The following is a 16876-nucleotide window of genomic DNA, read 5'->3' as shown; positions in this document are numbered from 1 at the left end:
GCTGGAGGAGAATCTGAAGACAGCCAGGCCTTGAGATGTAGATGCAATAGCCAAGCCTACAGGCCTCCCTGGAGATAAACAGCAGCTTGAGATTATACAGTACTGTGCGATTAGCACTACCTGGCCCAGTGACCCCTAGGCATCAGATGCCCAGGTGGGTGGCCAGAACTTCTGGACCCATTCCTTCCACAAAATACCTGTTTTTTCCATGTACCTATGTTATGGTGCCTTATCTCCCTATTGGATCAGGATTAGCTAAGCAGCTATACTTCTAATTCTATAGGTTGATTGCAGTCTGACTCACATTGCACTTACACTGTGACTTTGCTGTATAAACTACAGCTGACTAAGGGCCTTGGTGGCTACCCATTCGGGACCTTTCTTGGAAATCCAGGAGCTATTCTCTTTATTTCCAATAAAACTCTCTTAACTTCCTCTTTTGGTTTGACTTCATCCTTCTATGTTTTAAGACCACAATCTTGGCACATCTGACATCTAACAAGTTAGGAGTTATTTTCTCCATAGCACTGTGACTTAATAATAAGAAATTACGTATTGGGGCCCCTGTTCCTGTTCATAGCTCGTAAAAAGCTTTTAACTTCTTGGGCTGGGGGATTTAGCTCAGTGGCACTGAGCCTCCCTTGTGTCTCCCTTGAAAGCGCAAGGTCCTGAGTTTGATCCCCAGTCAAAGAAAAAAAGTAACCCAAAATGTCACATTGAACAATTGGCTCACAAGTTACCCATTGATGTTACATTTGCTAAAAACAAAGCAAAACATCAGTTGCCCAGCACAGAATGACAAGTTTGAGTCCAGATTAGGCAATTTAGGGAAAGCCTGTCTCAAAATAAAAAAGGGCTGGGATGTAGCTCAGTGCAAGACCTGGGTTTACTCTCTAGTATGGTACATGGGAAATGGGTATAGTTTTTGTTTTTGATTTTAAATTTGTGAGACAGGGTCTCACTATGCAGCCTAGGCTTATCTCAAACTCACAGTGATCCCCCTGACTCAGCCTCCCAAGTGTGCCACCACACCCAGAAAGGTATAGTTTTTAAAATACCTACAGAAAGTTAAAGATGACATGAGTATCTGTTATTCATATCAATTATATAGGAGTTTTTGTTAATGAGATCATTTTCAGAAAACCATTATGGTGAAAGACTGTTTGTCAAGGGAACCAATCCTGTGTTAGAGGGCTGGAACTTTCAGCATCATCCTCCAAGTTCTGGGGAGGGGAGATGTGCAAGTTTAATTGATCCCAATATCCATGATTTAATCAATTGTGCTTTAATAGTTAACATAAAAACCCAAAAGGACAGGGTCTAGAGAGCTGCCAGTTTGGTAAGCACATCTATGTGTCAAGAGTGCAGCACACCACATCCTGGAGATGAGATCTCTTGTGCTGAGGACCCTCCACACCTTGCTGTGTGCATCTCTGCATCTAACTGTTTATCTGCATCCTTTATTATGTCCCTTATTATGTAACAGGCCAGCAAAGGTAAGTAAAATATTTACTTGAGATCTATGAATGATTCTAACAAAGCCCATTTCTCTGCCATTTGCCAAAAGTATGGAGTAAAGTAACAGAAAGACAAATTTTTTTGTTTTCTATCTTACATCTTGGTTCAAGAGAACTAGTGTTTTATCACCAGCTCCAGGAAGAGCTGGAATTTCCTAAGAGATAAGAACATCTCGGTTATGCCATCAAAGTAATTCTAAGCTTTCCTATGGACCGTCACATGATTAGAGGGCTGGAACTCTCTTCTGCATACCTGAACTCTGGAAAGAGGGAGGGCTGGAAATTAGTCCAGTCATGAGGCAAATGACTTAATCAACCAGTGTAATTAACATTTTTAAAAAACACTGCTTGGGATTGAACTCAAGGCCTTGCACATGCTAGAAAAGCATTCTATTACAGAGCTACATCCTGAGCCCTCTGATGATTTGCGGGGCATTGGGAAACTGAACCCAGGGCCTTCACATTGTGCTACATCCCTAGCCCCTTTTTCATTTTTAATTTTGAGACAGTGTCTAAGTCACTAATTACCCAGGCTGGGCTGGTCTTGTGATCCTCCTGCCTCAGCCTCCCAGAGTGCTGGGATTACAGGCCTGTGCAACCACACCCAGCATGAATTTTTGGTATTAAAAACTTTGAATAACAAGGTTCAGGCAGCTTCTGGTCAGTAAACACACAGCTATCCCACGAAGGAAGTACACCATTACTCCTTGAGGACAGAAGTTCCTGTGTTTGGGACCCTTACAGACTTGCTACCCATAGTTTTTCCTCTTTATCTGGCTATGCACTCACATCCTTTATAACAAAAGGGTAAATGGGGCCGAGGATGTGGCTCAGTAGCACACCTGCCTGGCAAGCATAATAAGGTCTTGAGTTCAATCCCCAGAACAGGGAAAAAAAAAAAAAATCCAGCCAGGTGTGGTGGTGTGTGGTGTACATCTGTAACCCCAGCACTGGGAAGGCTGAGGCAGAAGGACCCCTGCAAGTTTGAGGCCAGCCTCAACTACATAATGAGTTCAAGGCCAGCCTGAAGTACACAGTGAAACCTTGTTTCAAAAAAATAAACAAAAGGGTATAATTGTAGGTTTAGCACTTTTGGGTTCTGTCAGCAAATAACTGAAACTTGGCCCAAATTTATGACCAAGTAGGCAAAATTTGGATGACCTGGGGATACCCAAGACCTGTAGCTTGAGTCTAAAGCAGAGGCATCTATATTACCCAAGTACAGATTTAAAAGAACTGAACCCATACAGTGTGCTCTCTAGTAATAATGGCATTAAGCTAGATACCAGTAACAGCAAGATAAAAACCCTACAATTGGAAGTTAAAAGCCACAAGGCATAGTGCCTCTGTTTATGAGTAACACTTTAATGGGGCTAGGGTATGTCTGTTAGTTTATATGTTGTCCATGGCTTCAACTGCATTGCTAATGTTAGAATTAAGATGCTACAACAGAGACTGTACAGCATTTAAGCCAAGTATTTATTATTTGGGCCTGTAAGAAAAAGTTTGCTGGGCTGCGGATTTAGTTCAGTGGTTCCACTGCTACCTCACAAGCACAAGGACCCGAGTTTGATACCCGGTACCGAGAAAAAAAAAAAGAAAGAAAGAAAAAGAAAAAAAGCTAATGCAGTTAAAAAAAAGTCTCAAATTAGTAATTTAAGCTTCTATCTTTAAAAAGCAAGCTAGGCATGGTTGGCATACCCATGTAAATCTAGCATTCAGGAGGGAGAGGTGATTATGAGTTCAAAGCAAGCCTGGGCTACAAAGTGAGTTCAAAGCCATCCTGCACTACAAAGCAAGACCCTGTCTCATAAACCAGATAGATAGACAGACAGACGGATGACAAAAGAACCGGGTGTGGATGCACACCCCCATAATCCCAGCACTCAGGAGACTGAGGCATGAGGATCACCAGGAATGCAACGCCAGTTCGAACTACATAGCAAGACCCTGTCTCAAAACAGGGGGTAGGGGGCTGGGAATTTAGCTCAGTGGTTCTGGCAGCTGCCATGCAAGTGTAAGGACTTGAGTTTGATCCCCAATACAAAAAAAAAAAGTTAGCAAAATAATAAACTAAGCTCGAAGCAAGGAGAAGGAAATAAGTGATATGAGTAGAGAATAATAAAATTAAAACCAAAAAAATTGAGAAAAACCAATGAAACCAAAACTGTTTCATGGTAAAGATCAATATGATTCATATTCTTTTAGAAAAACCATGAAGAGAAGAAAACAAAAGAGAATATACAAATGATCAATATTAGGAATAAAATAGATACTATCACTATTGACTCCATAGGCATCAAAAGTATAATAAGAAAATACTATAAGAAACACTATACATAGAAAATGAATACTGAGGGCCAAGTCCTCCACAACCCACCAAAGATGAAAAGGGAATGCCCAATGCCAGATATGAAAGCACAGGTCTGTAATCTCAGCTTCTGAGAGGCTGAGGCATCACAAATTTGAGCCTAGTGAGACTCAACTTAGTGAGGCTCTATCTAACAACAAAACATTAAAATGGGCTGAGGATGAAGCTCAGTGTGAAGGATCTAGGTTCAATCTCTAGTATGAAGGAGAAGAAAGAAGAGGAAGAGGAGGAAAGAAACACAGGAAGAGAGGGGTAGCCCTAATAGTATTATTAAAGTTGAAAGTCATGAGACACAGAGAGACTTCAAAAAAATAATAAAGTTGATATTATAACTTAAAAATCCTTCCACAAAAAAATGTCTGAGCTGATTTTTCTCCCACTGGCAAATTCTATTAAATATTTCCAGAAATGAAACAAGTTCTATAAAATGGATTCTATAAAATTGTCTCTCTTACACAAAAGCTATCCTTTCTCATCTTTCAATAAATTCTTCCTACTGGTAAAAAAAAAGGGGGGGGGAATACTTTCCAACTCATTTGCTATGTAGGGGCACCAGTTTCAAAAGGTTATATATATGATATGATGATATTTATATGGCATTCTCCAAAATACAAAACGATAGTGCCATGAAACATGTTAGAGGTTGGAACTACAGAAAGGTGGAGGTGGGACTACAAAACAGATAGGACGGGGGGGGGTGTTTGTTGGAACTATCATGAATATTTACACACTATTATGAATAGTTATTGTGTGTTACCTTAATCTATTAATATGTTAAAACTCATAGAACTGTATAACTAAAAAAAGTTTATTTAGGACTGGGGGTTCAGCTCAGTGGTAAGTACTGGCCTAGCATGTGCAAGGTCCTGGGTTCAATCCCTAGCACCACAAAAGAAAAAAATGCCAGTATGGTGACATATACCTGAAATCTCATTACTCAGGAGGCTGAGGCACAGGGATCAACACAAGTTCAAGGCCAGCCTGAACTACAATAGTAAGACCTTGTCTCAAAAAAACAAAAAGAGAGGGCTGGGGATTTAGCTCAGAGGTTCGGTGGCCTGCCTTGCAAGCGCAAGGACCCGAGTTCAATCCCCAGTACCAAAAAAAAAAAAAAAAAAAAAAAAAAAAGAAAGAAAGAAAGAAAGAAAAAGTCCACTTGTAGCATTCTAGTCTATATTTTTGTGGTACTAAGGATTGAACCCAGGGCCTTCAAACTATATCCCAAGCCTTTATTTTGAGACAGGGTCTTGATAAGTGTCAGCCCAGGCCAGGCTCGAACTTGCAATTAATCGTCTTGCCTCAGCTTCCCAGGGTTCAAGGATTACAGGTATAATTTTGTGAAAATTCTACTAAAATATTCCCCTCTTTCCAGCTTTTTACCTGTATAAGAGCTTATTTTATTCACAAGCTTCAACTGCAGCAACATACTGTAACTGTCTGTGAAGCCTTAAAGTTCAGCTGTCTTCTATCAAGCCAGACATCAAAGAAAGTTGAAAAAAAAAGTGAAATAGTACCACCCACCTCACCAACTTGTTTTTCTTTTTTGGCAAAAAAGTTTAATATACATTTAATACATAAATAAATACACTTACAACTTGTCAGTTTTAATTTTTAATACAGTAACTATCAATAGATATAAATCCATGTTACAGGAATGAAAGTGCTTAGGGTCTCAATGCGTTTTTTTCAATACTTTTTAAGATTGGTAAGAGCCTTTGAGACCCAAGGTTACAGATGGATAGATTATGTAATAGATTCATATACTAATCATTCTTATTATTGATAATCCTGATTTATGGTATACACAATTACTTGAATGGGTAAACATTTTTAAATTCTGTAATATGAACACTATTAATCATCCTTAAAACAAACATTTGACAAGCCCTACTAATAACTGTACAAAATGCTAAAATGAACAGCCAGGGATTTAGCTCAGTGGTTCTGCCGCCTGCCTTGAAAGTGCAAGGTCCCAAGTTTGATCCCCAGTACAAAAAAGAAAAGAAAATACTAAAATGAGTAAGTCAGAGGAAGTCATAGTCATTGGAACAGTGACAAAAAATTTGAAATCCAGGGCAATCTAATATGCTATGTTGGGAAAAATCCTGAAGGTAGAGGTGAGAGGAAAGGATACCATGGCTGATAAGCTGTTTTTAGAAAGACAAAGGAAACTAGATTACAATAAATACTTGTTGAATGGAAGCATGTTTTGCCCTGTGTTCCAGACCACCTTGGGATACAAGTGAGTTCAAAGCCAGCCTTGACTGATTACAAAGCCAGACCCTGTCTCAGAAACAAACAAAACAAAATAGCAACAAAAACCCCCAAGTATTTATTGACAACATACTATGTATGCCATGCACTATTCTTTAGCTTAAGTTCACAAGGAAAAAGCCATACAGGAAAGGAGGTGACAATGATAAAAGTGTGGTCAATGGAAAGAAGAGGTAGCTGAGCTCGTAAGCCCAAGAGAGCTGAACCCACACCAGCAGTGGTGAAGGCCAAAAAACAAACTGACACTACAAATCACCAAAAGCTCAGCTATTGGCAGTAACAGAAATCTCTGAAGTGCATGTAACTCACAAGAATGGACTGAATATGTGCCTAAGAAGTTAGATCCCAAGAGCTCCCTTAGTCCACACAGCCAGATGACTTCTCCACAGCAGAAATCTACATGATGATACATAGAAACAGGTAAAACAGAAGTTCTCTGCAACCCCAAGCATTGTTGATGAACATGTACCATGCTGAAAACAAGGAAATTAAGTAAACTGCAGTGTAATGGATATGTGTGTCTTGGTTTCCTTATTCTCTCAGCTCCTAGGAACAGAGTATGTATTCCAGAGTATGTATTCCAGCGAAAGAAAGAAAAATCAGCCAGCAAGATCATTGCCGACTACAGTTACACCAATGCACACATGCACACATGAGTGCCACCACAGTCCTGCGATGGTCTGTATGTGTCTTCTAAAGTCCCTATTACTAGAAATTTAATTCCCAAGGCAGCAATGTTGCCCCGCCCTCATTAATCGCATAATGTCATCATAGTGGGACTTCAGCCCTGTCTGGCACTTGGGTGCTGTCAGACCCTCATGTACTCCTGCACACAAAGTCTTACTCTCCAGCACAGATACCAGAGCAAGGAACTCCTTACCAGATGCCAACCCTCAAAGAGCCTCCAGAGCTGTGAAAAGTAAAGGGGTTTAGGCGCTGTTGTTTTTCCTGCAGTATTGGGGGACTGAACCCAGAGTCTTCACACTGAACTTTATCCCCAGACCTTTTTACATTTTTCAAAAATTTTGAGACAGGATCTCACTAAGTCACTACACTGCCCTAGCTAGACTCAAACTTGGAATCCTCCTGCATCAGTCTTCCAGAGTGCTCAGATTACAAGAATACACCAACTGGTTTAAATTTCTTCCTCAACAATTATCCAGTCTCAGATAATATTATTGCAGCACAAAACAAATAAAGATAGCTTCCAATCAGCTTTACGCTTAAAAAGAAGATAACTACAGGTTATCGATTTATTTATTTATTTATTTATTTATTTATTTATTTATTTATTTATTTATTCATTCTTGGTACTGGGAATCAAACTCAGGCCCTTGCGCTTGCAAGGCAGGCAGTGGAAACACTGAGCTAAATCCCTGGCCCCAATTATCAAATTTAAAAAATATATATATAACGTGAAAAAACAAGAGTGAAAAAAAGAACCAGGAGGAAAATTAAAACTTCAAGGCTAAAGATGGACCACAAAAGAAACAAAAACAAACTGCTGTATCTTGACAGAGACACTGTATCCATAAAATAAGAGTTAGATACTGTTTTTAAAATCTCAGAAAGTAGGATAAATAAAGAAAGAGGATCAGTGAAGAAGGCTGAACTTTTGGTACCAGGGATCAAACTCAGTACCTTGGGCTTGCCAAGGCAGGCAGTGGAACACTGAGCTAAATCCCTGGTAAAAATCTGTGCTAGCAGGAGTGTGCTTTTTTTTTCTTTTGGTACTAGTGACTGAACTCAGTACCTTGCACTTGAGAAGCAGGCAGCAGAACCACTGAGCTAAATCCCCAGCATGAACTTTTGAATATAAAGTCAGAAAGAAAAGAAAAAAAAAAAGGAAATGAAAGTAATTCAAGAAATTTTCCATGCAGATGAAAACAACACTGAGATTCCACCTTACCCCACAAAGAATGGCTGCTATCTAGAAATCAACCAGCTAGGCGTGGTAGCGCACGTATGTAATCCCAGCACTTGGGAGGCCAAGGCAGGAGGATCACTGTGAGTTCAAGACCAGCCTGGGCTACATACTGAGTTCCAGGTCAGCAGTCAGTCTCAACTACATAGTGAGACCCTGTCTCGAAAAAAAAAAAAAAGAAAGCAATCAATAGCAAGTGTTGGCGGGGTTGTGGGCAGAAAGGAGCCCTTCTCCATTGTTGGTGGGAGTGCAGATTGGTGCAACTATGGAAATCAACATGGAGATACCTCAAAGAACTGGGACTAGTTCCATTTGACCTCTGCTGGGTATCTTTCCAAAAGAATTAAAAGAATCATATCACAGTGATATATGAGCACCTATGTTTATAGCGGCACAGTTTGTAATAACTAAATCTTGGAAACAGCCCATTTGCCCATCAGCTGGCAACTGGATAAAGAAGATGTGGTTTGTCTATAAAATGGAATTCTACTCAGCCATAAAGAATGAGAAATTAGATTCATTCATAGGAAAATGGATACATATTGAGGATATACTCCTAAGTGAAATAAATAAGTCACACATATGTAAATACTGAATAGTTTCTCTGGTGTGAAAAGCTATAATAGCACATAAGATCCTAATGAGATAACTGACCATGTGAAATAGGAAGAAAAGGGCTAAAGGTGTAGGGAAAATGGGAAGGGAAGGAGAAAGGTAATATGGGAAAAGAAAAAAATATGACAAAAGATGTGGTTTTTCTATAAAATGGAATACTACTCAGCCATAAAGAATGAGAAAATTAGATTCATTCATAGGAAAATGGATACATATTGAGGATATACTCATAAGTGAAATAAATAAATCACACATGTGTAAATACTGAATAGTTTCACTATAATAGTACATAAGATCCTAATGATATAATTGACAATGTAAAATAGGAAGAAAAGGGCTAAAGGTGTAGGGAAAGTGGAAGGGATGGGGAAAGATAATAACGGAAAATAAAAAAATATGAGAAAATGAAAAAATGGAAATAAAGTGTTTGTAAATGGGGGAGGGTAGGAGGGGGTGAAGGGAGGACAGGGACAAGGGGATAAAATGAGAACCAAGACCTGTCATGTAAAGGTTCCCAATGATGAATGTAATTGCACTGTATACCTAAAATGTACCGATAAACTCAATGAGAGAGAAAAAAAGAAATTTTCCTAATTTTAAATACCCATATTTTCTCATTGATTAGCTACATCAAGTTCCTAACATAAGAAATCAACATATTGAGACCAGGGATTTAGCTCAGTGGCAGCGTGCCTGCCTCTCAAGCACAAGGTCCCAAGTTTGATCTCTGCCTGCCTCATAAGTAAGTGCAAGGTCCTAAGTTTGATCCCCTGTACCAAAATAAAAGAAATCCACATTTCAAAAGAATTTTAGTACACCAGGGACTCAGAAAATTCTCCACACTTCCAAAGAAAAATGGTAAAAAAAAAAAAAAAGATACCAAAGAATCAGATAGTAGGCTTAAATGATACAAGGCAGCAACCTTAAATTCTGAGGGAAAATTATTTCCAACCCAGAATTCTACACTTTGCCAAATGCTATACTAAGCCAAGAATAAAGAGAGAATATTTTAAGACATGCAAAGTTTTAAATTTTTACTTTTCATGCCTTTAGGCTGTTACTGAAGAAGGTGTTCCATCAAAAAAGGACATAATAGGTCTGGGGATTTAGCTCAGCAGCACTGTGCCTGCCTTGCAAGCTTCAATCTGCAGTACCAAAAAGAAAAGGACAAAACAATAAAGAAAACTACAAGAAGGCCAGGGATGTAGCTCAGGGGCACCACGCCCACCTGGCAAATGCAAGGTCCTGAGTTTGATCCCCTGGTAGGGGAGAGGGGGCTTTCCACAAGATCCAGACTGGACAGAACCTAACAGAGGAGCAAACTGAAAACCACACCTCCTGAGTGACCTTACTGTCAAGGGAAAGCTCAAGAGGAGAGCTGCAGGACCGACTGACAGAGCAGCACCACGGACTGGACGCTATTGGTAGTGCCAGGAAAAATGTCCAGAAGACAAGGCCACTGATAAGATACCTACATGAACTTGAATCAATGAGGACAGATGTATACAACTGACGCAAGGTTTGAGACTGAGTCAGTAATCTGGAAACTAAACAATGGGGAAAGTTATTTTTATTTTATGAAAAATAAAACAAAATTTCATAACTAAATAATGAGGAATTCACTGTGTATCTTTATTTCCAGAGTAGTTACTCAGAGTGTTAAGATATAAACCCAAAAAAGAAACATAGTAACACAGAACTTTCTTTTCAACAATCTAAACTAGTAGAATAAATGAAATAAATTAGCATGTATATTAATTTGGGGGGAGGGGGACCAGGGATTGAATTTGGGACCTTGTGCTTGTGAGGCAGGCAGTGGTTAAAATATTTTTTTGTTGTTGTTTTTTTTTTTTGGTACCAGGGATTGAACTTGGGTCTTTGCACTTGCAAGGCAGGCCACCAAACCGCTGAGCTTAAATCCCCAGCCCTAAAATATTTTTGAAACAACAAAATTTCTAATTTGGGGAAGTATTTGAACTCCCTGCTTTCTCTCTCCTACTTTGCTCTTTATTTGCATGTTTATATATATTTTGTGTTTCTTGTGTAAGAGAAATCATGTGATATTGGAGCTTGTAGGTCTGACTCATTTCACTTAACATTATGTTCTCAAATTGCATCCTATGAATGCCTCAAGTTTTTCTTTATGGCAGTGCAATATTCTGGGGAAGTTTTCTGACACTAAATTTGGCTTGCTTGGTTATGACACCAAAACAAAAGAAAAAATAAATTATGCTTCAAATTTAAAAATTATTAAACATTAAAGGCACTGGCGAAAAAAAGGACACTGGGCCGGGATTTAGCTAAGTGGTGCCATGCCTGCCTTGCAAACTCAAGGTCCTAAGTTTGATCCCAGGTACCAAAAAAGAAGAAGAAAAAAAAAAAAAAAGACAGTATCAACCCAGTGAATGGGAGAATATATTTATAAATCGCTTATCTGTTAAGAGGTTAATATGCAACTCCTACAAACCAGGCATGGAGCATATACCTATCATCACAGCACTCTGGAAGGCTGAGGATAGCAAATCAAAAGTTTGAGCCTTGCCTGGACAATCTGTCTTGAAATTTAAAAATGATAATAAAGGCCAGTGGGAATTTAGATCAGCAGTACTGATGCCTGCCTTGCAAACTCAAGGTCCTAAATTCAATCCCTGGTACCAAAAATAAATACCAAAAATAAATGGCCAGAGATGTAGCTTGATGCAAAGGCCCTGGGTTCAATCCCAAGGGGGGAAAAAACTTGAGACATTTTTTAGGTAAATGGAAGATGTATCTCAAGATCATAATCTTAGCTGGGCACGGTGACACAGGCCTGTAATCCTAGCACTCAGGAGGCTGAGGCACGAGGACTGTCACAAGTTAAAGGCTAGCTGGGCGCCATAGTGAATTCAAGTCCAGCCTGACCTACATAGTGTGACCCTGTCTCCAAAAAAAAAAAACAAAAACAAAAACAAAAACAAAAAACCCCAAACAAACAAAAAAATAATTTTGGGGGGGTATTGGGCCTCAAACTCAGGACCTTGTGCTTGCAAGGCAGGTGTGGTGCCACTGAGCTAAATCCCTGGCCGCAAAAGACCACAATCTTAAGTGAAATAAATCAGTCACACAGGTTTAAGTATTATCTTGTTTCTGTTGTATGAGGAACCCCAAGCATAAGTAAGGAGCAAAATGGAGGACAGATATTATGAAGTAGGAAGAACTTGTTCAAATGAGAAGAGGGGAACAAGAGATCGGGGAACAGATTTAAAGAAAGAAAGAATTGAAGGAATAATGGAAATAGAACTTTGTTAAATGGGGAGAAGAAAAACTGGAAGGAGAGGAAAGAGATAAAGTATTAAGATGTGTTATGTACATAAACAAATGACCCATGATTAATGTGATCATTATGTACAGCAAACATGTACTAACAAAATAACTATACAAATACACAAATATTTACAATTATAACAAAAGAAAAATAGAAAAAAATTTTAAAACTCATCTCAGTAACAAAACAACCTAATCAAAAAAATGGATAAAGGGGACCGAGGATTTAGCTCAGTGGTGCCACCACCTGCCTCACAAGCACAAGGTCCAGAGTTTGATCCCAGTACCAAAATATAAAAACAAAACAAACTACAATAAGATTCCACTTCACACCCATTAAGATGACTATTACTAAAAACAAGCAAAAACAAAGTCACAAGTGTTGGTGAAAAAACTGAACAGGAATATAAAATGGGACAGGTGCAGTGAAGAACAATATGGCAAGTCCTCAAATAATTACACATAAGATCCAGCAATTCCTTCCTAGATTCACATCCAAAAAAACTGCAGTAGAGTCAGTGTCTTGTATCCTCACGTTCACTGCAGCAACATTCACAACAGCCAAACAGATAAACAGATGTAGAACATGTGGAATGTAATTCAGTCTTTAAAAGGTATCTGGGACTCAGAGTGTGGCTCAGTGGAGTACCTGTCTAGCATGCGCAAGGTCCTAGGTTTGATCCCCAGCACCCCACACACTCCCCAAAAGAAAACAAATGTTCACACATGCTGGAACACTGATGAATCTTTAAGAAATACATTAAGTGGAAAAAGCCAGAACTTTTTAAAAGGACAAATATTATATAATTCCATTTATAATAGGTACCTAGAGTGTCAAATTATAGAGATAAAAAAGAGATTGGTGGTTGCCAGGGGCCACAGGGACGGGGAAATGGGGATTTAGTGTTTAATGTAAGCAATTTTCACTTGGGAAGATGCAATGTTCTGAAAACAGATGGTAATGACAGTTATGACAACAGAAATGCACTTAATGTCACTGAACTATTCATTTGAAAAATTTTTAAATCTTATGTACTTTACCACAATAAAAAGAAAAAAAGAAAGTTTAAATTAGACATAACTATAAAAGACATATAGTGGGGCATGGTGACACATCTGCAAACCCAATACTCTGCAGCCAGGCTGAGGGAGAAAGATGGCAAGTTTAAGCCCAGTGGGAGCAACTGAGTGATTTAGCAAGACCTTGTCTCAAAAGATAAAGGGGAAGAGGGCTAGGAGATGTAACCTAGTGCAAAGATCCTCTGAGTTCAATCTCTATTACTGCAGGGAAAAAAACAACAACTTAAGACAAATAATTTTCACTATCTTAATAGCTCTAAATTATTATTGAAAAGATCACTGAAAAAAATGGCATCCTGGGTGGATTCCGCTTAAATAAAGTTTTAAATAAAGTTTAGTGTTGTCCCAATTGGGAAATGAACATAAAGAGAAAGGCCCACAATTGTACAGGACACCCAGGTGTAGACTTCCCAACCACCCCTGTCTCCTGTTAACTTTTCTCCCCTTTCTCTTTTCTCCTACTGCCCAAAGTTGAGCTGGCTCTAGTTATTTGCCTCTAATAAAGAAAATATAGCAAAAGTAACACAATGTCACATCCCAGATAGGTCATAAAACACTGACATCTATTTTGTTCACATACCCTCTCCAGCTCTTTCCACTTTCTTTTTGTTTTTCTTTTTTGGTACTGGGGATCAAACGCATGACCTTGTGCTTGCCAGGCAGGCAGCAGAACCACTGAGCTAAATCCCGAGCCGTCCACTTGCTTTTTCTGATGAAGCAAGCTGCCATACCACCCCATGGAAAGGCCCACCTGACAAAGAACTAAGGTAGCTTCTGCTAGAATATGATTCCGTTTCTGACAGGTAGCTAGCAAGGAGCTAATCCCCGAGTTCAACAATCTGTAAAAAACTGAATCATGCCAACAGGTATCAGAATGAACTTCGGAAACAGAATCTTCTGCAGTTGAGATTAGTGGCATTGTGGCACATGACTGGGCTACACAGTTAGTTAAAAGCCAGCCTGAACTACACAGCAAAACTGTCTAAAAAAAAACAGTATGTTCCCCAGTTGAGCCTTGTGATGGCTGCAGCCTACTGATGGAAGCCCGTAAATAACCCTAATACAGAATGTCCACTTGAATCACTATCAAAATCCTGACCCACAGACATTGTGAAATAATAAATGGTGTTGCTGTTTTTTGTTTTGTTTTGGTACCGGGAATTGAACTCAGGTCCTTGTTCTTGCGAGGCCGGTGGTGGAAACACTGAGCTAAATCCCCGGCCCATTGTTGTTATTGTTTCTCAATGTAGTTCAGGCTGGTCTTGAACTCATTATGTAGCCCAAGCTGGCCTTGAACCTGTAGCAATCTTCCTGCCTCAGCCTCCCAGGTGCTAAATGTTGTTTTAAAACACTATTTTTGGAAGTAATGGCTGTACCAACAGCTCCCATGGGTCTAGCATTGGTTCTTTTTTTTCCCCAGCACTGGTTCTGACCACCACATCACCATTTTTTCACCTCAGGTAGAAGTAAAATATCCTCTTCTCAAGGCTATTAACCAGGCTTGCCTTAAAACAGCAGCCATCAGAGCGAAAGTCTGCGCAGTAACTGTCACACAGAAAGTACCTGACAAATTGCTACATTACAATGCAGTGACTCACTTATTCGTAACTGAAAACATGGGCTTTGTGATGAACAGAATGGCAGTGACTGCAGATCCTGGATACAGAGGGCACACTGTGCAGCAGCCAACTGGAAATACAAGTATGGTTATAACCTTCCTGTGGACATGCTGTGTAAAAGAATTGCTGATGTTTCACTAGTCTACACACAGAATGGTACAAATCCACTGCAGGAGTCAAACAAACGGAGTCAAGCAGCAGGAAAAAAATAAAGAAACATGGACATTTGAACAGACAGTGGAAACTGCAATTATATGCCAGTCTACAGTTCTCTCAATTTCAAACCTTCAAAATAGAAGCTGAAATAGTTACAGTGGAAAATTCTAAATTCAGGAGTCTTTTTTGTTTGTTTGTTTGTTTGAGACAACATCTCGCTATGTAGTTTCAGCTGGTCTGTAACTCACTATGTAGCCTGGGCTGGCCTCAGATTCACAGTGATCCTTCTGGCCTTGGGCATGAGCCAACCTATCTGGCTAAATTCAGGATTCTTACAGAAGCAGAGATTGATGCTTGTCTTGTTGCTCTAGCAGAGACAGACTAAACACTGTCATTAGTTTACCAAATCCACAGATGTCACTTGCCTTTGTGTTTGGTAACAACAAATCAACATTATGGTTGCCTTTTGATTGAAAAAAGAACTACTTCCATTCCTCCTACCACTAAAGTGGTTAGGACTCTACAAGTAAAAACAGTACTTCCAGGGAAAATTTTTTTAAAAGACACTGATTTACACTAACTTGCATTAGATAACTATACATCAGGCTTCACAACTACAGGCAAAAGTTTTTCAAAGTTGTACATGACTGCAAGTTCCTTTTTGATTCTGCATCATGGATTATATTTGAAAAAGTAATGTATTGTGGCTGTAAAACTAAATAATTGCTTGGATTCATTTTATCAGTAAAACGAATGGGGGCCGGGGATTTAGCTCAGTGATGCCACTGCCTGCCTCCCAAGAGCAAAGGTCCCGAGTTTGACCCCTGGTACCAAAAAAAAAAAAGAAAAAAAAAGAAAACTAGATACTGCAAGAAAGAAATTAAATAAATTCCTGCTTGGTGGTATTACCAATGACCTAAAATAAAAAATAAATATCACACTGGGCGTGGTGGCGCACAGTGGTGCTATAATTCCAGCACTCAAGAGGCTGAGGCAGGAGGATCACTGAGAGTTCAAGACCAGCCTGGGCTATATAGTGAGTTCAGGGCAGTATGAACTACATAGTGAGATCCTGTCTCAAAAAAAGAAAGAAAGAAAGAAAGATCAATCAACCATGCTAATGAATTTTGACAACAAAGCTAAATCCAGAGGTGTTGCCAAAACAGACCCAAAGAGGATCAAAATATGGACAAAGCATGCTAAATGGAGTTTCAACTTGTAAATGCAAAATAACGTGTGCTGAAAAATCATTTGAAACATTTGCTAGACACAGTGAGGAGACTAAGAAGAAAGCAGTTGACAGGGTAACAAGTAAATAATGACAAGACCCTGGATTATGAACTCCTTTTAAGATGAAGACCATATCATAACCAGATCTTGTGCCATAACCAAGTACCATGCGTACCATTCCAGAGATTTAGCTCAGTGGTTCTGCCTCCTGCTTCCCACACACAAGGTCCCGAGTTTGATCCCCATACCAAAAAAAAAAACACCAGGTGATACATAACCAAGTACTAAACTTTGCAGTAAATCAAAAGATACGTGTTGAAGGTTGTTAATCAGTTCAAAGAGAGACATCAACTTGTTATATAAATTCCCATATACAACAGAAAAATATGAAAAAAGAAAAAAGGGAGAAAAAAATAAGAATAAGAGGCACAAAGGGAAATGTTTTAAAAATTGTGTAAAAACATAAACTGGGGTTTAGGATACAGTTCAGTGGTAGAATGCTTGCCTAACATGTGCAAGGCACTGGACTGAGTACCAACAACAAAAGAAAAAATAAACTGGACAAAGACCATAAAGGAAATTCCAAGGTTCTTAGAGTAATATCTGAGAAATTAACATAATCCTGAAATAAATCTATTGTCTTCTAACTTTAGGGATAACTCACAAAATCACGATTAAGGCCAGATTACCTAGGTTCAACCCCTACCTACTGTGCCCATTAGTTAACTTTTTGCCTCATTTTCCTCATCTATTAGAAGAATAACAAGGGTGGCTAAAGCTTTAAAGT

The 16876-nt window shown here is 39.1% G+C and overlaps 1 protein-coding gene and 1 pseudogene across 2 annotated transcripts in view; one reads left to right on the top strand and one right to left on the bottom strand.

The window, feature by feature from the left end:
• Nucleotides 1-16876, bottom strand: part of Ttbk2 (tau tubulin kinase 2) — a 155531-nt gene that overhangs the window by 120911 nt on the left and 17744 nt on the right. The window lies entirely within an intron of this gene.
• Nucleotides 12442-15244, top strand: LOC117286561 (annotated as a pseudogene).

The sequence above is a fragment of the Fukomys damarensis genome, unplaced genomic scaffold, assembly GCF_012274545.1.
Source record: "Fukomys damarensis isolate Sample0158 unplaced genomic scaffold, DMR_v1.0_HiC HiC_scaffold_17, whole genome shotgun sequence".
Taxonomy (NCBI): domain Eukaryota; kingdom Metazoa; phylum Chordata; class Mammalia; order Rodentia; family Bathyergidae; genus Fukomys; species Fukomys damarensis.
Note: the sequence above shows the minus strand (reverse complement) of the source record. Positions and strands in the feature narration are given on the sequence as shown.